Source organism: Accipiter gentilis, chromosome 25 (genome assembly GCF_929443795.1).
Source record: "Accipiter gentilis chromosome 25, bAccGen1.1, whole genome shotgun sequence".
Taxonomy (NCBI): domain Eukaryota; kingdom Metazoa; phylum Chordata; class Aves; order Accipitriformes; family Accipitridae; genus Astur; species Astur gentilis.
In genome coordinates this window covers 23791206-23807439 of record NC_064904.1, presented here as the reverse complement: position 1 = coordinate 23807439, position 16234 = coordinate 23791206, and the positions used below count along the sequence as shown (strand labels likewise).

The 16234-nt window shown below is 51.9% G+C and overlaps 2 long non-coding RNA genes across 2 annotated transcripts; both read right to left on the bottom strand.

Annotated features, from left to right (window-relative positions):
- Positions 1–1033: 1033 nt before the first annotated feature.
- Positions 1034–5044, bottom strand: LOC126050498 (uncharacterized). The gene is made up of 4 exons (XR_007509564.1): positions 4802–5044; positions 4445–4601; positions 2745–3155; positions 1034–1130 (listed from the first exon to the last, which is right to left on the bottom strand). It is a non-coding gene; the product is annotated as an uncharacterized LOC126050498 (long non-coding RNA).
- A 3639-nt stretch (positions 5045–8683) lies between these two features.
- On the bottom strand, positions 8684–15231 carry LOC126050497 (uncharacterized). The gene is made up of 4 exons (XR_007509563.1): positions 14633–15231; positions 14265–14323; positions 11645–11743; positions 8684–10968 (listed from the first exon to the last, which is right to left on the bottom strand). It is a non-coding gene; the product is annotated as an uncharacterized LOC126050497 (long non-coding RNA).
- Between the last annotated feature and the right edge of the window lie 1003 nt (positions 15232–16234).

The following is a 16234-nucleotide window of genomic DNA, read 5'->3' as shown; positions in this document are numbered from 1 at the left end:
TCGGCATCGGTCCAATCCATCGTTTGAGGTTTTGAGCTGCTCCTGTAAAGGTCAGGCCAGCAAGCCACAATTTATAATCTACAGGTGACACCACTCGACCATTCCCAGAAATGCTTGTCATTAATTTTTTTTAGTCTAAGGTTCGGGGAGACGACACATTGCCTCTTTTCTCTCAGTTCCCAATTGTCTCTGTCCTTTTAGGATTTTAAAACTCAAATTTAAGTTTCTTCTTTCTGGGTTATTTGGGCTTTTTCTTTTGACACTCGATATCTACTGATTCCCAAAAGTTCAAAAAGTTAACAGTTAACTTTGTGCATTGTTCTTCCATCTCAGCTACAATTTACAGATCATCTGTATATTTCAGCAAGATTTCTTGATTATTTTCTTTCTTCCAAATCTCTAATTTTTGTGCCAGTTGATTTCCAAAAATGGTAAGACTATTCTTAAAGCCTTGAGGCAAGACCGTCCACGTATATTGTGTTTTTCTCCCAGTCTCAGGATTTTCCCATTCCAAAGCAAAAACCTCTTGACTACTGGGATCCAAGGGAATGCAGAAAAAGGCATCTTTTCGGTCTAACACTATGAACCATTCTCGTTTCTCCGTTAGGATTGTTAACAAAGTATAAGGATTTGCCACTACCGGATGAATATCTTGTACCATTTGATTTATTGCTCTGAGGAGGTCTTGAACTAATCTGTCATCTTTTTCATCAGCCTTTTAACAGGCAAGATCGGGGTGTTATATCTGGATTCACGTTCTATTAACAATTTGTATCTTAAAAATTTTTGTATTACCATTACTAACCCTTTCCGACTTTCTGGTTTTGAGGGGTATTGTTTAATTCTTACCGGATTCGATCCTGGCTTTAATCAACTCTCACGGGTTCTGCTTTTTGGATTTACCAGGAACTTCCCAGTCCAGACGATTGGAATGACAGCATTATACTTGGACTGGTATAATCTTCTGCTTTCGGTAAACATCCTGTTAACAACAAAGCCACTGCTTCGATACGTTTAGTTTCTGGAATTAAAATTTTAATCTCTCCATTTTTAAATTTAATTTCTGCCTCTAAGTTCTCAAATAGATCTCTCCTTAACAGGAGTTTAGGAGAATTTGGCACATACAAAAACTGCTGAGGGACCCATTGCTTTCCTAATTTCATTGTTAAAGATTTAAAGAAGGGTCTAGTTTCTCGTTCGCTTGTTGCACCACCACCACCAATTTCTTCAAAACTTAACTCTCCCTCTAAGGTATTTAAAACTGAAAAGGTGACTCTAGTGTCAACTCAAATTCAATTTTCTGTTCTCCCAGTTCAGCTTGTTGCCGAAATCCGGAATAAAACTCCTTAACAGCAATGAGAAGTTAAGAAGCACGCGCCTCATTGTGGCGCTGGGCATACAGGTGATCACTCCACCTAGTGTGTGCACCTGTCTAGTTTAATCATGCAGGTTAAATACACACCTGTTATCCATATTCACTAAATTTCTGGGAAATGTCATACATAATCATCAACTGTCTGATAAATCATTAGTATATGTAAATGTCCTTCTACGCAGGCGTGGTGAAGCCTCTGGTGGTCTTCAGAAGCCCGCTGGTGGTCTTCCATAGTCTTCTTCATTTTGTCCGATAGTTGACCTCTCTTATGTGATTCTGCGCAGTATGATTTTCGCCATCATGTATTAGATTTACATAAAAGTACATTCAATGTTAATTCTTGAATTTAACGTTTCTAGTGATTGGCCCTCAGTCACACCACCTTTTCAATATTCTCATACTAAAACATTCATTGGTTAATCTCACTTAATTCCACTAACTGGAATCTTGATCAACGTGGGGTTTCTAAGCAACAGAACTAAGATCCATAACGATCTCTCTTAGTTTCTTAGGACGAAACGCTACAAACTAACAAATCGGTCGAAGTTTCTACGGTTAACTTATTTTAGACAATACTTATTTTCTTATGACTGTATACAGCACATTTTGTATGTTCCTAAGTTTCGATGACTACATTGCGAGCTTCAAACCCCTATATATTCTACAATCTTTACTTTTTCATCAAACCCAGCTTATATAAAATTTTAACTTATCAGAATATTTGTAACAAGCTGTAACCAGAGGTTCTGCTGGGAGACTTCCCTCCGGTCCCCGTCAGATATGTTCACTTAAAAAGAACAAATCTACATGTGGTACTTTATTCCATTTACTCTCTCTCCTACAAAACAACAGTAATTGCAATATAGTATTATAACTCAAAGCTCTGTTTGTTTACCACTTTTCCTGCAATTCACCCCAATGTGCCAATAAACATCCCAACGGTGATGTTTCTGGCAACTTTTCATCAGCAGTTCTATTTCCTGCACTCTTATTCTTAAACAATTTTGCTAATGCCATTATACTTATATACATTCAAATACTAAATACCAAACAAATGCAAACAACAGCTGTCCCAAATAATACACAAAGTCCAACCCAGCAATAGCTTCCGCTTATGACTTACGGGCAGACGCCTAGGCTTCCACTCCAGACGGGTACCCTCCAAGCCCCAACCCTGCGAAGCTTTCGCCGCGCTTCGCGGGCAGGCTTTCCAAACAAATTCCAAAGAAGCAGCGCCTTACCTTTTTTCCAGGGAACGCTGCGAGGAGCTTTGCGTGTCAAGGGTGACGGTTCTCCCCGACAATACCTTGGTGCCGGCCGGAGTTCGATCGACACTCGATCTCGTCCAGTCTCACTCGCAAGGTCCCACCCGGGTCGCCAAAACCGTTACCGAAATCCAGAATAAAACTCCTTAACACCAACATGAAGTTAAGAAGCAGGCACTTTGTTTTTCGCAGCGCTGGGGACACGGGGGATCGCTCCTCCAAAGGCGTGTCCCACTTAGTATCAAAATCCGTCAGTTTTTACAGACTTTTCCCGTCAGGTCATTGTTACCTAAGCTCCTTCCGTAAAAACGCATACTATGCTCGTTCTTAAATTTAACCTTTGTAATGATCGGTCCTGTGATTATATAGCCTTATCAATATTCTTAGTTAAAACCAATCATTGGTCAGTGACACTTGGCTCTGCTGACTGGCATCTTCGATTCTCAAATCGAGATGGGAAGGGTAAGGGGGTTTCCAAGCAGCAAACTGGTGTCCATGACGGTTTCCTTAGTTTCCTGAAACAGCATGCAGAAAAAACAGTAACTTCCTGGTGAGGTCTCTAGGGTTAGCTGTTTCAAACTTTAACAATATTACGGTTCCTAGCGTCATGCATAAAACAGCTCCTAAAGTTTCTATGGCTACGTTTCAAACTTAACAATCCTATACGTTATGCTTCACAATTTTACTTCTTCATCAAACCTAACTCTCCTATGTGATTAAATGTTGATTTCTTTACCAGAATATTTGCAACAGCTGGAGCCCAGCAGGAACAGGGGGGGCACGGCCCGCCCCCCCAGCGCCTCACCTCCTCCTCCCCTGGGCTCCCTCACAGCCCCTCGCCCCGTGCAGAGGGAGCGCAAACGCAGCCCGGAGGGCAAAGGGGCCGGCCGGCCAGCGTCTATTCAGTCAGTCGCGCGCCTATCGAGTCCTGCCAGTGAGTCTGCTCCGGGGCTCGGGGCGCCCCCCGGCGCTCCCCCTGCCCCTCAGACACCTCTGATAGCATATTTCCATACGTTCTGTATGGCACGTCTAAATATTTGGATGGTTTTAATACTTTGTACCAGCTGTGGTTTGCTGCTAGGTGACTGTAAAAGTGAGATTTGGTAAATAATTATTAGAAATCTTATACTAACGCTACGACTGAAACAATAGACAAAAGTATAGCCAAGCAATTAACTAGCAGAGGTAGGTACTCCTAAGTTTTGCAGTTCTTTGCTCTTATGACTAGATGTTCCTGTACGCTAAATGGGAACAATGCTGAAAGTGACCACATGTGATTGAAAGAAACTGCGTTAAGCTTCAAGATCAAAGAACAAGGACAAGAATAAAGACTTCGAGGACAGCCAGCAAGAACTTCAAATGGGTCGGTGGTCGCAAAAGCACCCCTTCGTCTCAAATGGATCCGTCATTGCGCGTGATCGGATGTAGGCAGTGCTATGATAATCGGTTGCCATCGTTTTTATGTATACGTATACTAATCTGATTAATAAGGAATTAGTTATTCTATATAACCTGTTTGTGCTAAAGCTGTGGCATGCACGCCAGGTGGAACTATCCCCCGTGCATCCAGCGCTGCAATGAAGAATGCCCGCTTTCTAAAACTCCAAAACGAGTCTTAGGGAGTTTCTTCGACCGGCTTTTCAGTATCAGAGGTACAAGGGAGGAAAGGAGAAAAAAAAAAACAAGAAAAAAAAAAAAAAAAAAGGCAGGGGTGTGGGAAAGAGAGGGGACCAAGGGAGGGAGGGGCAGGGAGGGACCAGAACGCTGAAGAGGGGAGACAGGGCCCTGAGGGCCCGGGGCTCACCGCAGCTCTTGTTCTTGGCGCTGCCAGGAGACTTTGCCAGTTCAGCCGCTTCTTTCTCCTTCTCTCCTCCCTTCCTCTTCTGTAACTCCAGTCGCTTGGCTGTCCTCCGCATAACGGAACACGCGAGCCCCTCGCAGCTCTTACGAGATGAGGCCTCCTAGACACATAGCCTCGCTCACTCGCTCGCTCACTACGTGGCCGTACCGCGCTGCTGGTCACGCATACAGACCCTGGCGGTCTGACCTGCTGTGGACTACGAGGAGGGCTCCTCCCACACCCACAGAGGCAGGGTCTCTCTGGCCTGCAGCGGGAGGCAGCAGCTGCCAGCCAGATGGCCTTCTGTTTCTTCTTCTTTACCTTTCTGTGGCCTCTCCAGCTTCAGCAGCTCCCGTCCACAGCCAGTAAGCGCTCCGCCTGTCCCTCTGTGCTCCCGTGCCGCGAGGAGAGGGAGGCCGGGCAGAGACAGCCCACGCGAGCCTGAGGCTGCTGCAGTCAACGGCATCCCCGGGGACGAACGGACAACCGCGCTCACGGCGTGGCCTCTGGCAGAGGGAAAGAGGCAGCAGCGACCGTTATTACCACAGCTCCGCCCTGGCCGGAGCCCCTCCGTCCGCAGGGCTGCTCCTTCCCCATGTCGCTGCTAACGGCACCCACGTTAAGGGAGACTCGAGAACACCGGAGGGCCAGCTTGCCGCCCTCACGACAGGGCTCGGGGGCTGCCTGCGGCTACAGCACAGGCTTCAGGGGAGGGGCTACAGCTGGGGGCAGCCGCACGGGCCGAGCGGGGCCGGGGGAAGGCGCCGGGGGAGCTCCGGTGACTCGGGGAGGCGCCCGCTGGCCGCGCCTGGGGGGTGCCCGCCTCCGTCCCCTCTTCCCTTCTGTCGGCTCTCGGGGACCTGCCCGGCGCTGCCCTGGCCCGGCTCGCCTCCGGCGGACCGGGAGCCTGCCGCAGCGGCCACTTCACAGCTTCCCGTCCCGCCAGCCCCGGGCGGCCAGCCGGCAGGAGGCACCCGCCGCCGCCCCCGCCGGAGGGGATCGCTCGCCTCACCCGCGGTCCCGGCGCTCACCCGCTGCCGCCGACACCCGCGCCCTGCGCGCCACCACGCTGCTCCCGGGGACCGCGCATGCGCGCCGGCCGTACGACGGCGCGCGGGAGGGCTACGAGCCGGCGTGCGAACGCCGGGCTGCAGTACCGCACTTTGCCCACAAGGCGGCACCAGCGGCGGCGGCGCTGCTGCTGCGCACCTGTGCGGTGCTGGCGTTGCTGTTCGGCGCTTTGCGTGCGGAGCGCCCGCCGACACCGCGCCCGCGGGGCGGCAGCGGCGTTTCCTTACCGGGAGGCAGGAAGCAACGAGCGCGGCGGCACTTTGCCCCGAGGACGCGCTGCCGGTACCGTCGGACGGCACGTGCAGGACCGGGGCAGCCCCGCGCACTCGCAGCCTCCGAGCTGCAGTACCGAACGTTGGTCGCGCGGTGGCAGCGGCGAGGGCTTAGCAGAACGCGCCAGCGCGCATGCGCGGCACCCCAGCTGCAGTATCGGACTTTGGTCGTTAGGTGGCGAAAGAGAGCGCTGGCGCATGGGGCCGCGACCACGCATGCGCGGCTCCCGAGCTGCTGTACAGTGGTTTGGTAGCCAGGCAACAGCAGGAGCGCCGTAAACCGCGTCGCCACGCATGCGCACTTACCGCGGGGCCGTGTCGCGCTTTGGTTGCCAGGCAACAGCGGCGAGCGCCGTACAAGGCACAGTGCGCATGCGCTGATGGCCAACTGCCGTAACGCGTTCTGGTTGCTAGGCGACAGCAAGAGCCCACCCGCGCCTGCGCAGTTATCAAGGCGTCGTGTCGCGCTTTGGTTGCTAGGCAACCTCGGCGAGAGCCGTACAAGGCGCAGCGCGCATGCGCGGATGACGAGCTGCCGTAAAGCGTTCCGGTTGCTAGGCAACAGCAGGAGGGCCACTGCGCATGCGTATTTATTGAGGCATCCTGTTGCTCTTTGGTTGCCAGGCAACAGCGGCGAGCGCCGTAAAAGGCGCAGCACGCCTGCGCAGATGCCGAGCTGCCGTAACGCGTTCTGGTTGCCAGGCGACAGCAGGAGCGCCTCCGCGCATGCGCAATTGTCGAGGAGTCGCGTCGCGCTTTGGTTGCCAAGTAACAGCGGCGAGCGCCGTACACGGCGCAGCGCGCATGCGCCGTTACAGAACTGTCCTAACGCTTTCTGGTTGCTAGGCAACAGCAGCGACCGCCGTACAAGGCGCAGCGCGCATGCGCGGTTGCCCAGGCGACGTAACTGTTTCTGGTTGCTAGGCGATAACAGGAGCGCCGTAAACCGCGACGGCGCGCATGTGCGGTTACCGAGGCGCCGTGTCGCGCTTTGGTTGGCAGGCAACAGCGGCGATCGCCGTACAATGCGGATTGCGGATGCGCGCTTTCCGAGCTGCCGTAACGTGTTCTGGTTGCCAGGCAACAGCGGCAATCGCCGTACAAGGCACAGCGCGCATGCGCAGATTCCGATCTGCCGTAACGCGTTCTTGTTGCCAGGCAACAGCGATCACCGCAGTACACGGCGCAGCGCGCATGCGCGGTTGCAGAATTGCCGTAACGCGTTCTGGTTGCTAGGCAACTGCAGCGAGCGCCGTACAGTGCGCAGCGCGCATGCGCGGTTGCCCAGGTGACGTAACTCTTTCTGGTTGCTAGGCGACAACAGGAGCGTCGTAAACCGCGACGACGCGCGTGCGCTCTTTTCGTGGCGCCGCATCGCGCTTTAGTTGCCAGGCAACAGCGGTGTTCGCCGTACAAGGCACATCGCGCATGCGCGGATTCTGAGCTGCCGTAAGGCGTCCTGGTTGCCAGGCAACAGCGGATAGCGCCGTAGAAGGCGCAGCGCGCGTGCGCGGATGCAGAACTGACGTAACGCAGTGGTTGCTAGGCAACAGCAGCGAGCTTCGTACAAGGCGCAGTGCATATGCGCGGTTGCCGAGTTGACGTAACTCGTTCTGGTTGCTTAGCGACCACAGGAGCGCCGTAAACCGCGACGCCATGCACGCGCGTTTACCAAAGCGTCGTGTCGAGCTGTGGTTGCCAGGCAAGAGCGGCGTGCTACGTACAGGGCGCAGCGCGAATGCCGAGCTGCCGTAATGTGCTTTAGTTGCCACGCAACAGTAGCGAGCGCCATGCGCCCCTGTCGAGATGCCTTACCGCGTCTCGCTTACCCGTCAACAGCAGGAGCCCACCGACACGCGCCACCGCGCATGCGCGCCTCCCCAACGCCAGTTCCCACCTTCGGCCATGGGGCAGCAGAATCCGCAGCCCCGCAACGATCCTCTTCTGAGCGTCAGCTGCATGAGGGATGACTGACAGCTCGGCCCAGTAGAGACCAGCTGCAGGCGGCAACTCCTTACTGGGGGCACAGGGCTGATGTCGCCCTGCCCTTTCCCCACTCACAGCCCGGGCAGGCCTCTTCATTGCCTCCCTTCCAAAAAGCACCCGAGCGGCTGGAGCGTTTACAGCAGTCAAGTGCAAGGAACAGACAATTCGGGCGGCCGCTTCTGTCCCTGCCCCCCCACCCCATTATCTAGAGAGGAGAAGCAGCACAGGGAACCTGCAAATGTAGGGGGGGAGGGGGTAAGGGGGGGGTGTCCCCTGGAGCAAGCCCCAGGGACTGCTGTATCCCTCTGCATGGGGCATCAGGGTTGCAGGAGCGACAGCAGCCAGTCAGCAGATGCTGGAGAGAGATTTACAACAAAAAATAACGCCTGGTTCAGGTGGCAGCCTGAAGGAAGGCCACAAGAGACCCAAAGCTGCTTCGTGCCAGAGGGGCAGCTCTGTTCGGCAGGAAAGGCCGCGGCCCAGCGCACCAGATGCGAGCGGCCCACCTGCAAGCGAGCGATACCCCGGCGCCCCTGGGGCTCAGTCGGGGTGGGCACCTCCGTGCTATCAGAACGCTGCTCTCCTAATCCTGCACGCACGCAAGGCTCCTTGCACGGGGCTTGTCTCTTATCGAAGAGACGCTGCACGGTGTTACTTACCGCCCTGCCGTCCGGCGTGCAAAGTAATCAGACGTGAAGCAGGGAAAGCAAAGAGGCCTGTCGGGATATTAGATGTCCTCAGCAGAGGACCATAGAGCCCTCGAGGTTCCATCTTTGCTCCCTACAGGAGCGTGGCTCCGCACTCCTTGCCGCTCCTGCCAGCAAGCGTCACAATTGCCCTCTGCCGCCTGCAACACGGCCCCAATACTGCCGCTTACAGAGCGAGAGGCGCTCGCTATAAAGCGGCGATGAAGAACAAGGACGGCCCGGTGAGATGGCAGGAGGAACATAGAGAGCCTCCAGCATTAGCCAGGCAGGGCTTGCAACTCACCTCGTGTCCTGGTTTAACGCCAGCCAGCAATGAAGGTCCACGCGACCGCTCACTCGCTCCCCCGCCCCCAGCGGGACGGGGAGACAATCGGAAGGGCAAAAGTGAGAAAACTCGTGGCTTGAAACGAAAACAGTTTAATCATCATTAAAAAGAAACAACAACAACAACAACTTGTAAGGAAAAGGAGGAAAAAAAATGACAGAGAACAGGGTGCAGGCAGCATGCCAGGGGTCTGGAGCCTGATGGATGATGGGTGGGCGGAGGGGGTGGTGTGGAATATGGAGGAGGGAAAGGAAGCGGGGGGGAGCAGGATATAGGAGAGCAGGGGGTGCAGGGGGAAACAACTCACGTGGGTTAGAAACTCGCATGGGTGAAGGGGGCGGGCTGGAAAAGCGGGGGGCATATGGGGGAGAAACACACGCCGTGGAGAGGGTAGGTGAGGGTACAAAGGTGCGTGGTGGGACACGGGTGGGGATGACCTACCCCAGGGAGTCCACCCAGGATGATCCACAGCAGGTAACTCACCTGGGATAAGCCGCAACAGAGCATCCACACCAGATCATCCACGCTGGGAGGACCCCCAGCAACGCCCCTCACACTGCCTGTGCTTCACCCCCAGTCTTCCCCAAACTGAGAAGTTTTTTGCTCTTTCAAAATACTCAGTTTGGGGTGTGTTTCAGTGCTTTTCCACAACATAAAAAGGGGTGATCTTTTGGTTGTGGTTTGTGCATGCAAATGGGGTGGGGTTTTTGCTTTCCTGCTGCGCAAATCCAGGCGGATTTGGCTTTCCCAGGAGTCCCAAATTTGTTTGGTATTCTTCCTTTGCAGACCCAGAATCAGGGGGTTTGGGGTTGTCCTGGTTTCAGCTGGAATAAAGCTAATTTTCTTCTGAGTAGCTGGTACAGGGCCATTTTGGATTTAGGATGAGAATAATGTTGACAACACACTGATGCTCTACTTGTTGCTAAGCAGTGTTTATACTAAGTCAAGGACCTTCCAGCTTCTCATACCACCCTGCCAGCAGAGGCTGGGGGTGCACAAGAAGAGTCGCTGAGCTAAAGGAGGATTCCAGGTAAAAAAGGTCAGCTCGAAATACACCACCTCCTCTAAAAGTTAAGAGCGATTTGAACACGTAAAATCAGCATTTAGGCTAATCGATACCATTTTGAACACCTTCTTAGCATACAAGTAAACACTCTTGCCGGTGTTGGAAAACGTCTCCTCCCTTCCTTACAGCGCTGCTGCAAGGAGATAACCCTGGGAGGCTGTGGGACGAGGTCATACACAATCAGAATCTACACTTACGGATCCACCACAACAGCTACAGCCCTTGCACTGCTGCTGCTGCTTTGCATCTTGCTTGTTTGGTGAATAAAGCTGAAAGTGAAGTGGAAAACTTCAAAGAGCAAAATGAAAAATAAAGAATAGATCTCAGTAATTCACTTTACACCAAAAAGGTGTGCCCATGTTTATATACATCCAATGAAAATACTTATACTGTAAAAGTATTTGATTTCCCTTTCCCATTACCTTAACTTGCACAGCTCTGAATTCATACCATTAAATTATCCCTCTCCAAAGTACAGTTATAATGGGACTAGGGGGTTTTGTGCGTGTTACATAACGCGGAGGGACACCTGGCCAGCTGAGCTGCCCAACAGAGGCGCTACTGAACTGCCCGGGAAACGCACCATTGAAAGCCAGACAGAAAGAAAGTACTTCAGAGCACTCCGTCAAAACATCAGGAAAAAAACCTCATAACATTCAGTTGCCTCTCTTTTTAAATGTTTAGAAAAATACCTAACTGCTTACATACACCTAACACATCATATAGTACAGCTATTTGGCAGTTACAGTTTAAACAATGCAAGTCAGTTTGTAAAATCCCCAGTGCTGCAATACCTCAAACTACCAAAAAGCACTGGTGGATTTCCTAATGCTTTTGGCAGTACTGAAGCAGGCAGAGTATAACATTTTCATGTTATCTCGACTGTTACAACTGAGAAACCAAAGACCAGTGATGCCATCAACTTTAGGAAGATGGGCTGTGCTTGGGTCTTTGGACTTTTATTTTTTCTTTTTTTTTTTAAAGAGAGTGAAAAGTCTTGTTACTGATGACTTCTACTGTCAAGTCAATCACCTCTGAAGATCCACTCTGATGGGAAGTTCCTAAAACAAAATTTCTTTGAGTGAGAAAGACTTCCATTTTGGAAAATCTCTTTCCAACTGAAGTCAAAATTACACACTGTAGGTTAAAGGAAAAAATACATTCCTGAAGCAGTAACTCATTAAAAACACCTCAGGGCTCACTGTCACTAGTTACAAGGCTGCTAATGGTTCCTGGGAAAGCCTGGGAAACACACAGATGCAACGCCCCTTTGTCCTGTTTTGTCCTGTCCGTCCCCCCCCCTTCTTTGACCTTGACTGCTTTTAGTACAGATGCTAATTATCTCCGTAACGTTTTTGAGTACTACTATAAGTTATGTTTAAAAACTCATTGACTGTAAAAGCATAAAGCTTTTATCATGAAAACAAAGTCTGTTTCTTCTGAACACCTGAACTCTTACGAACAATTTCTTCCCTCTTTTAGTACAAAATTATTTTCACAGTATCATTTACTAGCAAGCACACAGAAACAGATGATTATGCTTTCAGGAAGAGAAAATAAACTGAGGGAAGTAAGCTTTGTATAGGTGTAACATGCTCCAGAACAGAACTTATTTTTAGTATTTCTGTTAAAATATTTCAAGTAAAAAAAAGTAGAAGGAGAGTTGGCACACTCTCAATGTTAAAGTCCATACTGCAAGTACCTTTGCAAAAACGCAGACACACATCGTAGGCATACCTTGTACTTGCAGGCCACTATGGAATCTTTCCCTCTGTCTCATACCGTCACGGCAGAAGAAAGGGCAACCACAGTGAAACGGTGCCAGCTGACATCCAGCTGAGAGAAGAAAAAAACCCAACACATTAGCACAAAGCTGGGTAGGAAGCCAAAGCTGCCTTTTTTTTGTGAAGGTTTGTGAAGACAGTATGACTGAGCGGAGGAAAAAATATTTTTGCTTCATCTTCAGTACAGTTGTTGACACAGGCCACTAGAGCTTTTGCATCTTTCAGACAACCGTGCCTTTTTTTTTTTTTTCTCCTTTCTTTTTTGACTCATTGGCAACTTTCACTAGAACTCACTTTCCTAGATACACGCAGGTGACACACCCAGAGACCTACATACATTTTCTCAAGCTTTAGTACAGCCAAGGCTCCATCAAACCTATACGTCCCAAGTTGAGTATTTTTGCTAAAGAGCACAGCAACACATCTGTCCTTGTGAACTGCCTTGTTGCAAAAAAGGAATCATTTTTTTCCAGTCCATTGCTCCAAACGGGCAAGATCTTTTAAAACCGCAGTTGTGCCACCAAACCCGCTCAGGGTCCCTCCTAGCTTTTGACTGCCCTGAGATTTAACAGGCACACGCTCCATTCCACCTTCCAACAGCAAAAATACGTTAACGCTCTTGGACCCAGAGTGCAACCCCACGGATGTCCACGCACACAGCCCGCCATTTTGATGAGGAGCCACCGAGCATCCCTGCAAGCACAGCTGCACGCGCCAGATCGGTTTCACCTGCGCCGCGAGTTACCGGTTTGCAGTGAACGTAGTTTCTGATGCTTTACACCAAAAACCGTATCTCGACGCTTCGCCACAGCAGAAACGACCCATCACTAGGATGCTACAAAAACGCAGTAACACCAACTGCAAACCCACAGCAGCAACAGCTCCAGAAATATTTAGACCAGGAACAAGGGAGAAAAATAAAACAACTTCATCTCACGCACAGGGGAGCGGCAGGCAGAGAAAAGGGTTGGCATTCTGAGCCCTTACAGAAAACGGGCATTCTCCTTCCATTCCTCAGCCCGTCCGTTAAGGTCTAAATGCTGCAACACTACTAAGACAACGTCAAGAGTAGGGAACAGCAGCCCTGCCACTGGACTTGCCATCGACCCATGCTATTTATGCAGCAGGACGCGGACCCAGAGGGACATGTTTTACCACACGCAACCCTGAACTTTCTGAAAATTTACATTTACCAAAAAAAGCCATTTGGAACATATTGCCAAACAACATTCGGCAATAAAGCTTTGATGCATTTGACACACGCAAGTTTTTGGTCACTTGCTACTTGCTTCCTGTTGCTGCTGCTGTTCTTCCTTCAGAAATTCTACCTGTAGCCAAGTTATTCACTATTGGTTCAAGCATTTGCCTTCCTGGTATTACCAGCACATTCACAGAGGCAAGTAACTTAACTGCTCTTCTACAATTATCCAAACGACAATTACAGCCATGAAAGAGAAGGAGAGGTCAGGCAGCAGAAGAGCTCTGCAGGCTGGCACCGGTCAATATTGCACTCTCTAAAAACAAACAACAGCACAACAAAACCGTGACCCTGTATCCTCCTTTTTTTTTTTTTTTTTCTTTCAGAGCTCATCCCTGCCTCAGCATTTTGTCTTGTCAGAGCATGAAGCGCAGGTGATCCGTACCCTGACGAATTCTGTGTGTGATGAACGCCTGTCCAGAAATAGTCCAGATCTGCAAGACTGGCGTCATTTTTACGGTTTTAATCATCATAACTCAAATTTTATGTACTCACGCATTTGTGAGGAAATTAATTAACTTTTAGACACTGCCTCTCCTTTTTTTGGGGGGTGGGGGTGGAAATGTGTTAGAGACTGAAAAACGTTACGATTCAGAGCTCCCAACCATGAGGGAGTGGTGGAGAAATCAATGAAAGCAAAGACCAACAGCAGCAACTTCAACTGAAAGTTGGCTTTAATTCCGATCACGTACTTAAGCGACTCTCCAAGTCTATGCCTCAGTCCTAGGAATGACTAGCCCCTTTTTGGAAGGACAAACTTTTTTACTTAAAAGTCCTAGACTGAAGACTCCACTGAACGGAATGGGGATTGTGCCACGGGACAACATGCCATCAACACTGTTAATGGGGAAGAAAAAAAAAAAAAACACCCCAACAAATAAAAATCAAGTTTAAGTACCAGTTCCCATCGTGTTTCACTCATTACATTTCTACTGGCATCTAGGTGCTCAAAAATGAACTACAGGGACACCACATATTCCTAAAAATTCAGTTATACATAAAAAAGTAAAAGGCTATTTCCAACTTGCCCATAAAATCAACATGAACAGAGAGAAGAGAAACACTCGACCCTGAAGAAGCTAACAGGCAGCTCTGAATTTACCAGACAGGAAATTTCATTCCTTCACCTGAAACAAAAACACATCAAGGGACCAGTTCAGGAACAGGGCACGATCTGTTAACAGCAATTTTTCCATCAGCTTTTCTGCACTAGCAGCAAATTTGCCTTCTCTGTGGGTTTAATGTGGAGCATCTGTAGTGCCCTCGAACTCACAAGCGTTTCTCTCCACTCCCCCAGCCCGATATGTGTGATTACCTGAGCAGCAAGCGGAATTGACCACGCAGGATTTTCTTCGTGTGACGCGGAAGGTGACACTGGGAGAAGAGGAGACAAAGAAACGAACCTGCTTGTCACACCCAGCCAACGGTGAAAAGACGGGAGATTCTGCCGGAAGGGCTCTGCTGGCCAGTTTCTCTCCCCTTTGCCTGGTACCGAGGGGACGACAACACCTCGCCCGCGCCCCCTTCCAGGGGAGGCTGCCCCAGGAGAGCCAGGGGACCCCCACCTCGCTTCTGCCCGCAGGAACGGACGGGCGAGACCCTCCACGCAGAGAGAGGAGCATGGCGTGGATTGCATCCCCGAGGGAAGAGGCCGGGCTCCCTGCTGGCAGAAGGACAACTCACCTCCCCGCTGCTCGGAGCTGCTTGCTGCGGACAGCCCTGCCTTGTGCCCGGCCGCTCTTTGGCCGTGCTGGGAGCGTAGTCCGGCTGACGGATGCTCCAGCAAAAAGATGCTCCAGCTAATCGCGCCTTCTGCTTGTTACAGCCGCAGGTACTTTTGCCTCTGGATAATGCACGCTCCAGACAGCGGACACCCCGCCTCGTTCCAGCTCCCACTTGCTACAGTTCTGGCTTGTTGAAGCCCCAGCTCCGCACTGAAGCTCCGGCTGATTTCAGCTGCTTCTCCTTACAAGCTCCAGCTAAGTGCAACGGTCTGGGCTTTCCATAAGGCTGTATATCAACTGCTGTCAAAACTGGAGCATTAGGATTAAACATCAGAGTTACACGCCAAGTAAATATCTGTTAGTTTGGGTGATTAATTACTTAACAACTATTCTGAGCAGCACAGAAAGAAGAGCTGGACTCCAAGAGGGCACGTGGGGTCTGAAAAGCGCCTTTCCCCCCACAGACCCCCGCAGATGTTGAGTTCGGCCCGCTGCATGCTGGCCTCCCGAACTTCAGCGTTCGACACAACCAGACCCCTATCTCCAGGGAGGGTCCACGCACCCTGCCCGCCCCCCGCTTCCCCCCGCAGCCCCCAACACCCTCCCACCCACCTGCAAAACCAGCCAAGCCGGCTCCCGCTTTTGGCCCCCACACCAGCTGACTCGGGGCCCATTTGGGAGCCAAAAAACCCGGCTGCTGAGCCTGTTCTCAAGGCCCAAACACGCAGGGCCGGACCTCTGTTTCTGGGCCCAAAGCTGGGCAGCTCGGTCTGTTTCCGAGTCCCCACATCAGCCACGCGAGCCTGTTGTCAAGCTCCAGGAACAGAAAACTTGTTTTCCATTTCTGACCCTGCAGCGCCCACGGGCGACGCCGAGCGTCGCCACCCCACAGCCCTGTACCCCCGGGGCGCCACACGTAGTTTCGGGGAGCGCTCGGGACCTGCGGAGGGCCCGGCCCCATGCCTCTGCGGGGCAGCCCCAGCACAGGCAGGGCGCCGCTTCTCGATTGCCGTTTCAGGCTTTATTTCCCCGCCATCAGCGGCACGGCCAGGCCCCCCCACCCTAAATGCCCCAGCCGAAGCACCCCCGCGGGTAGCCGGGCCCAGCCACCCGGAAAACAAGAAAACCAAAGAGGGAACGAGAGAGAACCGCGCTCACGGCGTGGCCTCTGGCAGAGGGAAAGAGGCAGCAGCGACCGTTATTACCACAGCTCCGCCCTGGCCGGAGCCCCTCCGTCCGCAGGGGCTTCCGCGGACGGACGCCGCTCCTTCCCCGCGCCGCTGCTAACGGCACCCACGTTAAGGGAGACTCGAGAACACCGGAGGGCCAGTTTGCCGCCCTCACGACAGGGCTCGGGGGCTGCCTGCGGCTGCAGCATAGGCTTCATTTCAGGGGAGGGGCTGCAGCTGGGGGCAGCCGCACGGGCCGAGCGGGGCTGGGGAAAGGCGCCGGGGGAGCTCCGGCGACTCGGGGAGGCGCCCGCTGGCCGCGCCTGGGGGGTGCCCGCCTCCGTCCCCTCTTCCCTTCTGTCGGCTCTCGGGGACCTGCCCGGCGCTGCCCT